The following is a 17,976-nucleotide window of genomic DNA, read 5'->3' as shown; positions in this document are numbered from 1 at the left end:
CTCAAAATCCATTTGTCTTTGTTACATATTTATCATGGATTATAGAATTATAGAACTAAGAAGAAATTCAGAAATAACAGTATCCCATTCAATTATGGGTTTATTAACTAATACAGAGCTGATCCTCTAAATTTAAATATATTCTGCCATAGTCTATCTTAGGTTTTTTTTTTTTTCCCCTCCGGAAGAGATGCTGTTATTTGAAGTAATTATTTGTTTATAGGACAGTTATTCCAAAGGGAATAAGAATTTTTAAAAATACAGCTGCACCAGATTCATCTTTGTATTGATGATGCCTAGCATATAAAAAAAAAGTTTTTTTTTTCTAGTTTATTTTAGGTGCTCAATAAACATCTGTTGATAATCTTCAACAAAAAGACTTCAAAAATATATAGGTGTCTTTCTCCCTGGGAATACACATCTATACTGAATAGCTTCTCTCCTTTACTATTCCTCTTGCCTCAATTTACCCCACAAAACCACACTGTTTGACTGTATTGAGATTTTGATACAGTTTATGCTATCCTAGACAACTGTCAATTCATTGCTTCAGTATGTATTCAGTAAGTCTCTACTATTTGCCATGCCTGTGGTACTTAACCACAGCCCCTCCACATGTAGTATTGGAAGTTTGCACATGAGGTTAAGATATAGTCAGCTCATGCTAAGCATATAGCTATCTTATTCAAGCTAGTCTAAAATCTGAGTCTGCCATGGCAGTCTCATGCATGTGTATGTTATTATCACATATTGTCTTAGTTATCTAGTACTGCTATAACAGAAATATTACAAGTGGATGGCTTTAACAAAGAAAGATTTATTTTCTCACAGTCTATGAGGCTAGAAGTCCAGATTCAAGGTGCCAGCTCCAGGGAAGGCTTTCTTTCTCTGTCAGTTCTTGGGGAAGGTCCTTGTCATCAATCTTTGCAGGTTGATGAGCTTCTCAGCGCAGGGACTCCAGGTCCAAAGGACATGCTATTCTTTCTCCTGGTTCTTGTTTCTTGGTGGTATGAGGTCCTCATGTCTCTCTGATTGCTTCTCTCTTTTATATTCCAAAAGGGCTTGATTTAAGACACAACCTAATCTTGTAGATTTAGCCCTGCCTCATTAACATAACTGCTGCTAATCCTACATCATTAACATCATACAGGTAAGATTTACAACACTTAAGAAAATCACACCAGATGACAAAACGGGGGACAATCACACAATACTGGGAATCATGGCCTAGCCAAGTTGACAAGATATTTTTGTGGGACACAATTCAATCCATGACACATATGTTATAGCAGAAAGAGGAAAACCGTGCTAGCGACACTGGATGATCCCAATAAATGTTGACTGATTGATCTGCTATTCTTAAACATACAAAGAAAAAACAAAATAAAAAATAGGTCTTATTTTAGTAAATTATTCCCCCAACACCCACCACACATTTTCTCGTTAACAATTCAATGTGTTTATTCTTTTTATCCTCTTTGAACTTTAAAACTAGTAGGATGTAGAACCACAATCCACTACTGGGTTTTTAGAATACTTAGGTGGGGCCACTATAAAGCCAAAATGCTTCCCTTGAGAAGTCTTTTTCTTCCACAGTTCAATTCTTAAATCCTATAAATGTTATTGCAGCTGTAACCCTATCTTGACTGGAAAGCAGGTTTTGCTTGAAAGATTTATCCTTGTCATTTAAAATGGCTTTATTGCTGTGCATATCATTTATTGAGCTAACACAGAGGTTGTACTTTTTCTTAAGGAAAAAAAATTAAAATGTGTTTTTAGGGAGTTTGATGAGTGAAGGTCATGCTTGTAAAGTTGCCTTTATTGATAAAGGAATCATTAAGAAGAGATTTCTGACAGGGAAACATAAATGAGATGACCCTACCATGGTTTTTTTACTCCTCTTCCTCTTTTATGACTCCTGATCTTGTTTTACTTTTTTTTTGATCTTCTTGGTGACTCCATATCCAAACTTATTATCAAAACCTCTCCAAATAAAACCATAGTTCTTCCAGAGGGGATTATATTTTCATAGAAATCAAAGTCTCAAGCTAAAGAAATTAAGGGCCTAGGTAGAATTTCAAGTATGTCAAATGTGCCAATTAGCCTACTGAAGGAATTTTGTTAAATCTTTGGCTTTCCTTATGCCTTGGAAGAAAGAATAGAGACAATAACATTAAGACTTTGAGTTTCTTGAAGACCAAAAACTTTTAGTGTGGTAGCCAGTACACAGACTGACCTTAGCGATTAAAAAGAACAATGAAGAATTGAAAAAAAGCAATTTGGTGCTTCCAGATATCTCTTCTGTACATTTCCTCTGTTCTACCCAGAAACTCTTCACCTGCTCTGATAATTCTTTAACTGTATTGTAAGCCAGGGCCTCGCATGTACTTGAAGCAGATGAACTCTATAGGTTCAAAGATTCTTTGGAAAAATTCTATTTTGATTATTTATCTCTTCTCTTTATAAGCTTCTACCAACTTCTCACTTATCTAAGAATACCTCTATTCTAGGAAGAAAAACAAACCTTAAGTTTAGAGTCATCGCATATTAGGGTTGGAAGGCTGTAACTACTTGCTAATCTAAGAATCTGATAACACGAATGAACAAACTGACTTCCAGGGAGATTAAGTGGTTGGTGAAAGTTGAAATGGCTGCTTAGTGCAGAATTGGTTCATGGTATTTTAGGAGATTATATATATGAATAAGACTGAACTGTAGTTTGGATCTCAACATTTTCCTACTCAGTTGCTCCCCTGTTGTCCAAGCCAATGCTCCAATCCATCCATATTCCACCAGAAAGTCTTAATACCCTGGTGAGTTGTGATTATGTGTGAGAATGCAATAAATTTTATTTAATACACACTGTAGAAAACTAAGCCAAATATCAAGACCTGGATATTCTCCATGGGAGTATGACAAATGTTAACATGAGCGAGGTAGAATAAAGTTTGGGAACTTCTGCAGTGCTGAGCAAGGTGTTCTGTTAATAGGCAAAATAGCATGCAAAATTATAAATGATCATGAAAGTGAAGAGCTATTAGATGGTATCAACCTCAGAAATGCACAAATTCTACTTTGACCCAGCTTCCCTTTTCTTTATGAAGTTTATGAAAGAAATAAATGCATAAGAGACAAGATGAAAGGAAAAAATATTTTTATCTGACTTATAGCCCAACTTTTTTATTTGGTTTTATATATTGGAGAGGTTATGTAGGCCTATGAGATTTCCTCTGCCAATAAACCTAAACCAGAATATAAGGACCTAGTTAGTCTCTGACTGGTGCAAAGAAAAAGGCAGAAGATAAAATGCCAGATGGCTGGTTGAGTCAGTTTACACAAAAAGATGACTGAGTTTCTTACCATACAGAAATAAAGGCTTGACCTAAGTGTATTAAAAGAAAAAGGAGAATATACATGAATGGTGTTTTAATATACAGTTACTCTTAGTAACAGTATCAAAGTAAGCATCACAGAATCAGACCAAACAGAATAGCCTTCTCCATGGGAATAATGGCAGTAGGGGTGAGGGCATTTAGGAGGGCATTAGGAGAACTAATATCCTTCTTAATGTCTATAAGCAAGTGTCTTTTTGGCTTAATACAAAAAACTTATCCCTAATCCTCAATCTGTTCGCGTTAATGGAAAGAAGTAACATTTACCCAGAATGAGTTAACTAAAGAGATTCAATATAAAATACATAATTGGATACAATCTTTATTTGTCATATAATTTTTTTCTATATAAAATTTGCTTGTCATGGAGACCTGTATTTTATACATAGTTTACAATTTACAAAACAATGTGCAGACTAGAACTAGATTAAATGCAAAATTTCTAGCTCTGAGGCCATTTCTTACCCTTAAAAGAGTTTTTTTTTTTTTTTTTCCAGGCAAGAAACTGAGGTCGACCAGTGTCCATAGTTTCTATTTTTAGCATTTGTCAAACAGTGACCTCAAATCCCTTACAATGCCAAACATATTATGAAAGAAGTCAGGATACAGACATTCACATTTCAACAAGAAATATGTTCTACTCTGATATGTTGGCAGTGGTTCAGTGCAAATGACCTGCTTTCACACACTGACATCTTGCAAGACTTTAGAGCAATTGGCTAGAAATATGGGCCACTTATCTCTGCTTTTCATACCTCTGGTATATCAAGGAGTGTTTTTGTGGAATTTTGTCCAGTTATTTCTATTGAATTTCCCACCTCCAAAAAGTTCTAAGAAATGAACCCAGCTTAACTGTCAAGTACAATTTTTGCTTTAAATAAAAGTCGATTTATTTTTAGCCTATTATATAGGATCAGATTTGGGACAGAAACATTCATGTTTATGCATTATCCTCATTAAATCAACAAATATTTAATGAACAAACAACACTTTAAACACAGCACATTCAATTCAAATGCTGCAATATAGGAAAAACGGCACATTATTATTAAATCAACATGGGAATGAGGTACTATGGTTGTTTATTAAACTCTTAAAATTACAAGTCCTGTTTATGTTTTCCCTCAATTACATTGAATGTCACAGATTAATCTAAACACATTTTTAAGTTTTCCTTATTTCAAAAGGTTCCTAAATTGAGAAGAAATGAAGCTACCTGGAGGCAGAATCAGCATATTGATGAATTTTGGGTTCAAATCATATAAGTTTGAGTCCTGGCCCTATGACCTGCTACTCAAATAGCCTTGGGAAACTTTCCTAATTTCTTTGTGTCTTAGTTTCCCCATTTAAAGAAAAATAAGATAAAACACAGTGTCTATCTCACAGGGTTGTTATGGAGATTAAATAACATAATGTATGCAAAAAAAAATTATGCAAAGTGCTTAAAATTTTGTATTATAAATAGTAAATGCTCAATAAATTTTAGAGTTAAACTGTAATACTGGATAATGAAGAGGTGATTTTTTTTTTTCCCAGTACTCCTTTTTATCCTATGAAGTAGATGTGGCTTAGCTCTAAGGACATTAATTTATAATATACTAGATATCACATCATCAAAAATCAAAGTAAGTGGTACAGAAAACAAGTGTTCTGGACATTTAAGGAAGAGAAAGATCACTGTAGACTAGAATCCAAGCTTAGCTTCTCAACTTAGCAACCAAGTGCTTTCAGGAGAAAAGAGTCTCAATTTTCTGAAAGTATCTCATTTTTAAATCCAGTGTAATTATCTGTATCTAAACCCAGGTGGCATAGTAGTTAAGTGCTACGGCTGCTAACCAAAGCGTCGGCAGTTCGAATCTGCCAGGCGCTCATTGGAAACTCTATGGGGCAGTTCTACTCTGTCCTATAGGGTTGCTATGAGTCAGAATCGACTCAATGGCACTGGGTTTGGTTTTTTGGTTTGGATCTCAGTGTTAATATGAAGTAGAAGTGTTTTCAATGGAAAATTTTACTTCTACTTTATATTACTTTCTTTAAGGATTTCATGGAAGATATGAAATTTGAGATAACTTTGAGAAATGAAAGAGGGAATTGAGAAATTCTTTATACTATGTAACACTTGGACCACACCATCACTATTTATCCTCACTATTACATGGAGCCCTGGTGTCACCATGGTTAAGAACTCAGGCTGCTAACCAAATAGTCGGCACTTTGAATCCATAGGTGCTCTGTGGAAACCCTATGAGGCAGTTCTACTCTGCCCTGTAGGGTCACCAAGGAGCAATGGCTATGTGTTACTACATGCCATAGAAAGGCCATGCAGCAGAATGTGGAAATTACCAAACAATATCATTAATAAGACACACAAGTAAAATTTTGCTGAAGACAATTCAAAAACGATTGCAGCAGTGTATCGATACGGAACTGCCAGAAATTCAATCCAGATTAAGAAGAGGACGTGGAATGAGGGATATCGTTGCTGAAGTCAGTTGGATCTTGGCTGAAAGCAGTAAATACCAGAAAGATATTTATCTATATTTTACTGACCATGCAAAGAGATTCAACTGTGTGACTCATAACAAGTTACGGAAAACATTTCAAAGAATGGGAGTTCCAGAACACTTACTTGTGCTCATGCAGAACCTGTACATAGACCAAGACGCAGTCCTTCGAACAGAACAAGGCCTAAAATCAGGAAAGGTGTGCGTCAGGGTTGTATCCTTTCACCATACTTCTTCAATCTGTATGCTAAGCAACTGGACTATGTGAAGAAGAACATGGCATCAAGATTGGAGGACGATTCATTAATAACCTGTATTATGCAGATGACACAACCTTGCTTGCTGAAAGTGAAGAGGGCTTGAAGCACTTACAGATGAAGATCAAAGACCACAGTCTTCAGTATGAATTGCATCTCAACCTAAAGAAAACAAAAATCCTCACAACTGGATCAATAAGCAACATCATGATAAATGGAGAAATTGTCAAGGATTTTATTTTACTTGGGTCCACAATCAACACCCATGGAGAAATCAAATATCATATTGCATCAGGCAAATCTGATGCAAAAGACAGCTTTAAAGTGTTGAAAAGCAAAGATGTCATTTTGAGGACTAAGGTGTGCCTGACCCAAGGCATGATATTTTCAGTCACCTCATATGCATATGGAGGGTGGACAATGAATAAGGAAGACCCAGAAAGAAGTGATGCCTTGTATTATGGTGTTGGCAAAGGATATTGAATATACCATGGACTGCCAGAAAAACAAGATGGATTGACACTGTGGCTGCAATAATGGGCTCAGGCATATCACTGATTGTGGGGATGGACCAGACTAGGTAGTGTTTGGTTCTGTTGTAGATAGGGTCGCTATGCCTTGGAACCTACTTGACGGCACCTAACAACAAGCCAGAAGAACCAAGAAGGCTTTCTTGGAAGAAGAACAGCCAGAGTTTCCTTTGGAAGCGAGGATGGCAAGGCTTCGTCTCATGTACTTTGGACATGTTTTTATGAGGGACTAGTCCCTAGAGAAGAATATTATGCTTGGTAAGGTAGAAGGTCAGTGAAAAAGAGGAAGACCTCAAAGAGATGTATGAGATGTATTGACCCAGTGGCTGCAACAAGGGGCTTAAGCGTAACGATTGTGAGGATGGTACAGGACCAGGCAGTATTTCATTCTATTGCATATAAGGTCACTGTCATGGATTGCATTGTGTCCCCCAAAAATATGTGTATCAATTTGTCTAGGCCATGATTCCCAGTATTGTGTGGTTGTCCTCCATTTTATGGTTGATATAATTTTCCTATAGGTTGTAAGCTCTAAACTCTGCCTGTGGTTAATGAGGCAAGATTGGATTATGCTCAGGTCACATCCCTGACACAATGTGAAGGGAGTTTACATTTTATCTCTTTTATCTCTCAAGAAATAAAATGAATGGGAAGCAAGCAGAGAGGAGGGGACTTCATACCACCAAGAAACCAATGTAGGGAGTAGAGCCTGTCCTTTGGACCTGAGGTTCCTGCTCAGAGAAACTCCTCCTGCAGGGGAAGATTGATGACAAGGACCTCCCTCCAGAGCCAACAGAGAAAGAAAGCCTTCCCCTGGAGGTGACATCCTGAATTTGGACTTGTATCCTACTAGACTGTGAGAGAATAAATTTCTCTTTGTTAAAGCCATCAATTTGTGGTATTTCTGTCACAGCAGCACTAGATGACTAAGACAGTTGCTATGAGTTGGAACTGACTCAATGACACCTAACAACAACATTACATATTAAAATTATATTTTCAGAGCTCAAATATTGGAAACTATAGTAAACTGCAACGTAACAGTCATATTAGTTTTGATGTTAGATATGTGTAAGCCTGCATAAAGGCTTTTATCAGATGGATAACTTAATTAAATTAAGTTTTATAATTACAACGCAAATCTTTCATCCATGATTTAAAATATATTATGTGAAAACTCCAAATTAGATTTGGGGGCCATTGTAATAGAGATTCACACATGGCTAATGAGACAATATGACATTTATATTTGCATATCATATTAAGTTTTGTGCAACATTTACACAATTATCAAATTCCATGCAGATTTTTATAATTAAAATGACTGTATTTTGTAAAAACACAATCAATGCAAATCTTAATGTTTAGGTAACTTTAAAATGATACCCTATTTAGCTAAAAGTGACACTTGTTTATATTTATCCCAAACTGTTCTGATATTTAATTTAGACGTTATATGATTTTCTACTTGAAAATGTTTCTGAGCTCAAATTCATTTTCCTCATATTCTCACACCTGCCACCCATTTTTTAAAATTAGGAATATGTGTGTATTTCTTCAGCTTCTTACATTTATGAAAAAGGGAAATGACTGTTTCTTTTCCTTCAATCATGAACTTAAGTGTTATGCTAGAGTACATCCCCTCTAAGAAGGGAAATGAAACCTATAGGGATCAAACATAATATCAGCAAGTCATTTAGAATGAAGTCATTCTCTGACGTATCCCAAGTACCCTAAAGGAAATCACCTACTTGATTTACATCCATGGAGCAACATCATGGAGCAACATCATGCTCCTCTAACTCTCCAATACATTCTTTTTATTTTTGGTGAAAACATACATAGCAAAATCCACTCCTATTCTAGACATAATGATCAGTAACATTGGTTACATTCCTCACAATGTGTTAACATGTTTGTTATTTCACTTCCATTTACTTAAACTACCTGCCCTTCAACGTTCTTATCTGTGTTTTAAGATAATTGTTAACCCTTTGGTCTTACACAGTTTTTTTTTTCTAACTCATACTCAAGGGTGACAACCTTTACTCTTTGGGCTAAACTGTTACTTAAAGTTGACTTCACAGGATGATTTCTATTCAAGGTTTGAAGAGCAACTTATAGCCATAGTCTTGGGGACTTCTCCAGCCTCAGTAGGTCCAGTAACTCTGGATTCTTTAAGAATTTGAGGTTCTGTTCCACATTTCCTCCCTTTTTTCAGAATTCTTCTATTGTGCTTCTGATCAGAACCGTTCAGTAGTGGTAGCTGAGCACCATCTAGTTCTTCTTTTCTCAAGGTAGAGGAGGCAGTGGTTCATGGAAACAATTAGTCGCATCATCCAGTTCCTTCTGTGATTTTTGGATTTCCTTCTTCCTCTTTTGTTCCAGATGAATAAAGACCCATAGTTGTATCTTAGATGGCAGCTCATAAGCTTTTAAGACTCCAGATACTACTCTCATACTGGGAGGTAGAATATAAACTTTAAGAATTATGCCAATTGATTGGCTTTTCTCATGAGAACATAGCTGTAATCCCCAAGCCAAGAGAACTAATCCCATAAGGTAATTAGTTAATCTAATTAGTATTGGCATCTGTAGGCTCCACCCCTTTTTATGGTGGTTGCTATTGTTGCAAATACTAATACATTCTTATAGGATAGAATGGCATTCCTAAAACTAGCCTCTGTAAGACATATAGCTTGTTTTTTCAACTCCTTTTTTCTACATTAAATTCACATTTTTTACTTCATGCCCCCATGTGAATTAAATATTTTCTAATCCCCAGGATTTATTACTGGTTTTCATTTTGAGTAAATAGTTTTCTATCCTAAAGGGGAGCCCTGATGGCACAGTAGTTAAGCACTTGGCTGCTAACAGGTCGGTGGTTCAAGCCCATCAGCCACTCTTGCAGGAGAAAGATGTGGCAGTCTGCTTCTATATCAATTTACAGCCTTGGAAACCCTATGGGACAGTTCTACTCTATCCCATAGGGTTGCTATGAGTCGGAATTGATGCAAAGGCAATGGAATTGGTTTGAGTTTGGCTCTCCTAAAATATTTGTATCTATCCACTAATTTTTGCTTTCACTTCAACATGCCATTCCTTATTAGCTCCTCAGCTGTTCCTGGGCTCTCTGTGTTCAGAGAATCCTCATTCATCCATGGGCCAAGACTTCAGTTGAAACCTAACATAGATTTTTAGAAGACAGATCACAAAATAAGGACAAACAATAGCAGTAAAGAGTAAAATTTTAATAGTCTTTTTCTCAAGTCTAGATTCCAATATTTCCCCTGCATTAGCATGAAAATGGGATATGCTAGAATAGTAGGAGCATATATTCCAGCATCAAACTACCCAAATGAATGGTCAAAATCCCAGAATTTTATATAAAGATAGCATAAAGATTCTAGAGATTTGGAAACCATAAGCAAAGAATGTGCTTGCTTAATGACTTTTCATAACTAGTAAACAAGAGTCTAAGAAACAAAAATTAAACATAAATTAAAAAAAAAAAAAAACGCTTCTTTTCTTTTTGAAGAGAACAAGAAATTATGCTAGAGAAATGACTATACTTCTGCTGGGGTTAAATTTACAATTGAAGTTTCACAATAACTTTGTGATCAAGTTGATACTATTTATATATTATAAATGAACAAATAGGGCAGCAGAAATATAAAGACTTGATCAAGACCATGCTGGAATTAATTGGCTGAAATCAGATTTAAATCTAAATGTCTACGGCTCTGAACTTTTAATCTTTCTACTGTATTTTTACCTCTAGCATACTTTCTTTGTTTTTAAACAGCATTTTCTTATTCTCTTTTCACTTGAGTTTTCTAAACATGTCTTCTAAAGACTTGGGTGAGTTATTAACATAACTCACATAAATGTCCCTTTTATCAATGGATAAATTTTATTAATGAAACTGTGGTCCATTCCTTACGTACAGGGCTGATTTCCTTTGATCCTCTCTTTGGTCTCACTATTGCGAACAATACTGACTGGTAGAAATATACTCCACTATCTGTTTTAGTTAATGGTGCACCAAGCACAGAAGTCATGCCCTTGTGACATCTAGGAACAAGATAAGTATGTTTCAAAATGGTAAAAAGGGAAAATGCAATAGCAAGCACAAGTATAGTGCTCAATTACCGTTGCTGTCTCTGTTGTTACTTACCAAGTCCCGTGTAGAAAGACAGATAACTGGATCCACAGTATTATCCCACTCTCTCTTCTGGATATATTCCATTGCGCAAGTGGAAAGGTTGAAAAGATTTTATGTAGTCATTTGTTGTCTCATATAATAGTGAGTGGTGGTTGATAATAGTCCTAATATAAAATGAAGAAACAATTTTCCATGAAGAATGCTAAAAAGAGTCTATCCTAATGAGGTTTTTGTCATATTAATGAAAACAAATACCGATATGATATTAAACTATCGTGTACAAAAATGTGGCAGACCTCATAATGTAGGGAAGATATTGAATACAAAGCAAAGTATCAGGAATGTGTGTGTGTGTATGTAAAAGGGGGAAAGGCTAAAAAAAAAAAAAAGAGATTCTATGTTATTTATTTCAATCACATCAAAGATACAGAATTAAAAAAAAAAATACAGAGAAGGGAAAAGATAGTGTGAAATATACGAAGAAAGGAAAGGGAGAGCCAATGGAAAAGGATCTCTTCTTACCATGATGGTAAAATTGGCAGTTGTAAAAAAAATAGTTTATAGTTCTTTATAGAAAGAAAGTATGATAAAGCAGAAATACAGCTTGAACAGAAAAGTATGGTGTTTCTGTTATTATTACTCCTAAGAGCCTCTCGATTCCTCTGCCTAAGATTATTTATTAAGTCTTTAAACAGATTAGTATTTTTTATCGTGATGATAACAGAATCCATTCACCATACTATGAATTAATTTGCATCTCTTTAATTATTTAGAGAATCTTAAAGCGGGAATGTCCCAGAATGGCACTTTTTATTCATGTGCATTTTTTCTTTAATTTGTCATCTACCTTAGTATTGCCGCAATAACAGTATCGATCAAAATAAAAATATTTACTTTGCACCTGCCAATAAATTATGTACAATGAATTATATGTGAGGATTATTTATGCAAAAAGCATTTATTGACTACTGATTGATAACATAGCCATTTCAAGTAGTATTATTAATTCTGAAAAAAAGTCTAATAATTTGTCTTCATGATAAAAGTGGGGCATTAGAGCTAGCTATTAATAAGTCTCACCCTGCATCTGTCAGTTTATCATACTGTGGTGGCTTGCACATTGCTATGATGGTGGAAGCTGTATCACCAATATTTCATATACCAGCAGGATCACCCATGGTGGATAGTTCTCAGCATTGTTTCCAAACTAACACATACAAGGAGGAAAAGCCTGGAAACCTAATTTCTAAAAATTAGCCAGTGAAAACTTAATGGATTACAAGAGAATATAGCTCAGTATAGTGCTGGAAAATGAACCCTCTAGGTTGGAAAGCACTACACAATAGCCGAAATAATGGGCTCGAAATGTCAACAATCATGAAAATGGCACAGGACCAGTCAACATTTTGTTCTTTTGTACATGGGGTTGCAATGAGTTGGAGACAATTCAACAGCAACTAAAAACATTAGTAAATCAAAATTAAGAAATATTGTATAGGAAGTGATCTTGGAGATAACCTGGCTCTCATAGGACTCATCCAACAGCATTCCCCACCTATGGCTTTATAGCGCTGTCAAATCATCTCCTGTGATTCGTGGAATGACTCATTCTTTTGAAAGAAATGCTCTAGTATCTGTTTCACATCAGCATTAGTTCAATCTTTGGTAGATACACTTTAAAAATATCCGTAGCCCTTTATATAGTACCCATTTAATAAATTCTTATGTCTTAAGATTCGTTATTATGAGGTAATAAGAATTTATTTAAAATAACTCAGTAATTGCCATAATGTAAAAGTACAATCTATACAAATGAAGTATCTATTTGATATTACATTATGGTCACCAATGTATGCGGGATTTGAGGGAACAGGGAAGAAGCCTCAGATCTATGATGTGTACAATCTGTATTGCAAAAATCATTACATCTGCTTTATTACAAATTATTTTTTATACTTTAGAAGAAACATGTTGCCATTGTTGTTACGTGCTGTCAAAGTGGTTCTGACTAATAGCAATCCTATGTACAACAGAATAAAACACTGCCCTGTCCTGTGCCATCCTCACAATTGTTGTTCTGTTTGAGACCACTGTTGCAGCTACTCTCTCAATCCATCTTGTCGAGGGTCTCTCTCTTTTTTGCTGACTCTCTACCTTCTCTACCTTACCAAGCATGATGTCCTTCTCCAGGGACTGGTTCCTCCTGATAACAAGTCCCAGATACGTAAGAGGGAGTCTTGCCATCCTCACTTCCAAGAAGCACTCTGGCTGTACTTCTTCTAAGAGAGACGTATTTGTTCTTCTGGCAGTCCATGGTATATTCAGTATTCTTCACCAACACCATTATTCAAAGACATCAATTCTTCTTCTGTCTTCCTTATTAATAGGAATGCATATAAGGAAATTTAAAAATATCAGGGCTTGGGTCAGGTGCACCTTAATTCTCGAATTGACATCTTTGCTTTAGAACACTTTAAAGAGGTCTTTTACAGCAGACAAACGTATCAATATATATCTATAAATATAGGTGCAATCTGTACCTATAAATATAATTTTCCAAAGTTCAAATATATCATAAAATCTTATACATTTCATTGTTTACATGGAGATCTCTTTTCCAAAGGGACTCTTCCTGCTGCACTCTGTTGCACAGGGCACGCTCAGGCCTCTGCCCTCTATGGGCAAGTTTCACAGCTTGTTAGCATCAGGCTAAACTGCTACATGCAGGTGACCAGCTGTCTCTGCACGGGCCAGCAAGACCACCACAGCTGTCTCTCTGTTGGCCTACCAGCACATAGCCTCTGCCTCTCTCTGTGTGCTGACCAGCTCACCATGTCTCTGTCTTCAGTGATAGAAAGTTCAGTCTAAGTTCAGTCAGTGCATGGACCTCAGGTCCAAAGGACACACTCTGTGCCAGACTCTTCTTGATGGTACTGGGGTTCTCCAGAACCTCTGTGGGGTTGGTCCTTATACAAACTCAGCAAAATACCCTAGCTGGGCCAGAAGTGGCTCAATACTATTGGGTGGATTTTCATGCCCCTGTTTCCATACTGGAAACCCTGGTGGTGTAGTGTTTAAGAGCTACAGCTGTTAGCCAAAAGGTCGTCAGCTCAAATTCACCACACACTCCTTGGAAACCCTATGGAGCAGTTCTACTCTGTCCCATAAGTTCACTATAGGGTCACTATGAGTCAGAATCGACTTGTTAGCAAAAGATTTCTTTTTTTTTTTTTAGTATTTACATACTGGAGCCCAGGCTCCTAACCAAAAGTTCGGCAGTTGGAATCCACCAACCACTCCTTGGAAACCCTATGGGGCGGTTCAACCCTGTCCCATAGAGTTGCTATAAGCCGGAACCCACACAATGGCAAAGGGTCTGGTTTTTTTGGTTTTTATTTGCATACTAAATGGACCAATCCCTTGCAAGACTGTGGCCCAGCCAATCAGTTTGTGGTATTCACAAGATCGTAGCCAGGAAGGCTATATAAAAGCAATTCATTGCACTGTAGTCTTTCACTATTAATTATGATCTAGCTGTGGGTTTTTCAAAGGTGTTTTTTGTCAGGTTGAGAAGCTTTTTTCTTATTCCATCTATTGAGATGACCGTGTGATTTTTGGTTTTTATTCTAATATGATGACATATTACCTGAATTGATTTTTGGATGTTAAAACAATCTTGCATCCCTCAGATAAATCCAGCTTGCTTATAGTGCATAATTATTTCTATATGTTGCTGGATGGATTCTGTTTGTTAGTATTTTGTTGAGGATTTTCATGTAAAAATTCATAATACATATTTGTCTGTAATTTTATTTTCTTGTGATAGCTTTGTCTAGTTTTGGTATCAAGCTAATAGTGACCTCATAGATTGAGTAGAGAAGTATTCCTTCCTCTTCTATTTTTTGGAATAATTTGTGAAAAAATGGTATTAATTCCTCCTTAATATTTGTTAGGATTCAGTGATGAAACCATCTGGGGCTGTGCTTTTCTTTGTGGATAGTTTTTGATTGCTGATTCAATCTCTTCACTTGGTATAGGCCTATTGATTATCTGTTTTTTCTTGAGTCATTTTTGGTAGTTTGAGTGGTCTAAGAATTTGTTGATTTCATCTAAGTTATCTAATTTTTTAACATACAATTTTTCACAGCATTTCTTTATAATTTGTTTTTAATTTCTTTAAGGTTGGTAGTAATATCACCTCCTTCATTTCTGGTTCTTGTAATTTGGGATCTTCTTTCTTTTTTTCTTCATCAAACTAGCAAAAGATTTATTAATTTTGTTGATCTGTTTAAAGAATTCTTGTTTAATTCATTTTCTCTATTATTTTTCTATTATCTATTCTTAAATTGAGACCTGTTGGCATAATGGTTATCATGGACATCTATGCAAATTACCACAGAAAGAAACTGCAATTCAGGAACATTTGTGTTAATCACAACACTGACAAAAAAAAAAGAAGAAAGAAAAGGGAAAGAAATTATAAGTAAATATGGAATAAAGAACCACAAGTTTTATCTTAACCACAGGGTAGTATTTGTCTTTAACTGACTTTTCATTAGGTTCTCCACAGGAATTGATATGACATAAGGAAAACAAATTTGGTCAATTGTGTTGTTGATTTTTGAGGGTGGGCTAAGTTATTGAAATATACTGTTTCCAGGGGAAAATTTTTCTAGTATTCCAAACTGTCACCTTATAAGCATACTTTTGGAAACAGACATTCTTAAGCTGAAAGCTGTTGGCATAATATTTATTATGGATTCCTATTACTAATTAGATAAAAAAATAATAGGGGAATAAAGATAGTACTTACTGGCCAAGTTAGGTCCACCTAAAATAAGTAATCGAAATTATGGGGCCTTGTTACTTTGTAGTGACACCACAACCTTCTTCTAAGGAAGGGAAATATGTAAACCAGGCAAAGGTTAATATTCTTTATAAAGTTGCCATGTACGCTCCCGGACATCCACAAACCTTGTTACCCTGTTCTATTTTTATTTTTCCGTAGCTTTTATCAATTTCTAACATACTACATATCTCATTAGTGAGCCCTCGTGGTGCAGTGATTAAGCACTCGGCTATTAACAGAAAGGTCAGCACTTCAAACCCACCAGCTGTTCTGGTAGGAGAAAGATGTGACAGTTTGCTTCCATAAAGATTTACAGCCTTGGAAACCCTATGGGGCAGTTCTATTCTGTCCTATAGCATCACTACAAGTCAGAATAGACTCAATGGCAATGGTTTTTTTATATATATGTATAACTCATATTATGTTTATTATTTCTTATTGCTCTTACCACTACAAAATTAGAATACACATTCTGAGATAGTATTTTTCTATGATGTTCAATGACGTATTTCAATTACTAAGAACAGTATCCAACACTCATTTGATACTCAAAAAACATACCTTTATGTTGAATAAATACTCTTAATGGTGTCAAATATTTATTGAGTGTTTAGGGTATGCCATGCCACGCATTTAATATGGATTAACTGTCAAAAATGTATGACGTACACATTCTAATTAATATTCTAATTTTAAAGTTGAAGGAATTTAAGCTTAATAAGTGAAGGCACTTGTCCAATGCATCATACCGCACAAAAGCAGAAACTGGTAGTTGAGTCTAAAACATCAGGTTACATGACCATCATGCGCAGACTTTATGGTGTGATGTCTCTCAACAGATAAAGCAATGATTTTTGGACAGTGATAGAAAGGCTAGACAGGGATACGCTCATCTGAGAAAAAGTAATAGAAAGAGCTATCATATGTCTATTAAAAAAATCTCCATTAAAACAAAAAAGGATTGTGATTGGCAGAATAAGGACACCCCAAAGATGTCTGCTTCCTAACCCCCAGAATCTAATAATATGTTACCTTACATAGTAAAAAGGACTTTGCCAATCTAATAATATGTTACCTTACATGGTAAAAGGGACTTTGCCATTGTGATTAAGGCAAAGGGAGATTATCTAGGATTATCCAGGTGGGCTGTATCTAATTTTATGAATCTTTAAAAGTGGAATATGGAGGCAGAAAAGTGGGTCAGAAAGACATGACATGAGAATTGACCCACTGTTTCTGGCTTTGAAGATGGATGAAGGGGTCCATAAGGCAAAAAATACAGGCAGCCTCACGAAGCTGGAAAAGGTAAGGAAACAGTTCTCCCCATAAGGAAAGTAGCCCTCTTAACACCTTGATTTTAGCCAAGTAATAACCTGTGTCGGGTCTTTTGAATTACAGAAATTTAACATAATACATTTTATTATTTTGTGGTAATTGGTTATAACCAAAATAGAAAACTAATACAGGAATAAGATCATGATTTGTCATTGGGTGCTGTCAATTCTGACTCGCTTTGACCCCATGTGACAGAGTAGGACTACCCCATTCTTCTAGACTGTAATCCTTAAGGGAGCAGATTAGCAGATCTTTCTTCCATGGACTGGATGGCTAGGCTGAATCATCAGCCTTTCGGTTAGCAGTCTAGTGCTTAACTGTTGCAACACCAGGACTCCTTAAGATCATGAATAAGAATTTCACAAAAAGAAACTAAAAGCTCAAATAATACATTAAATTGCACTAGTATTTAAGAGAATAGAAATAAAAACAAAATAAAGTGTAACTTCACTACCATGATATAAGCAAAGATTAAAAGAATAATATCTAGTGCTGGCAAGCCCCTTTCATGCAATTTTGGCACAACATGTACCAAAAGCCCCACAGACGTTCAGGAATTTAATATTTAGAAAGTTATTCCAAGGAATTTACTAGGCAAGAGTACAAAGATACAGAACAGAATGTCAATTGAAGCCTTGCTTATGATAGCCAAAATAGGCAACTATCTAAATAACCAATAATAAAGATTAAATTAAATGAATTATGGCATGTCCCTACAATGAATACTAAGAAGCCATTTAAAATAACAAGGATCTATGTTTATTGACTAGAAATATGTTTATTATATGTGTTAAGAAAAAAACATTTTAGAACGTTAAATATGGTGTTCCATTTTGTAATACATGTATGCTTTTTATATTTTTATTTATTATTTTTTAGTTATGAATTACATCAGGAAAAATTCTTCAAAACCATTCACTGGAGGTGGAGCTAACATGCGCTAT

Source organism: Loxodonta africana, chromosome 7 (genome assembly GCF_030014295.1).
Source record: "Loxodonta africana isolate mLoxAfr1 chromosome 7, mLoxAfr1.hap2, whole genome shotgun sequence".
In the NCBI taxonomy this organism is placed as follows: domain Eukaryota; kingdom Metazoa; phylum Chordata; class Mammalia; order Proboscidea; family Elephantidae; genus Loxodonta; species Loxodonta africana.
The sequence above is the reverse complement of the archived record's forward strand: the minus strand, read 5'-3'. Positions refer to the sequence as shown.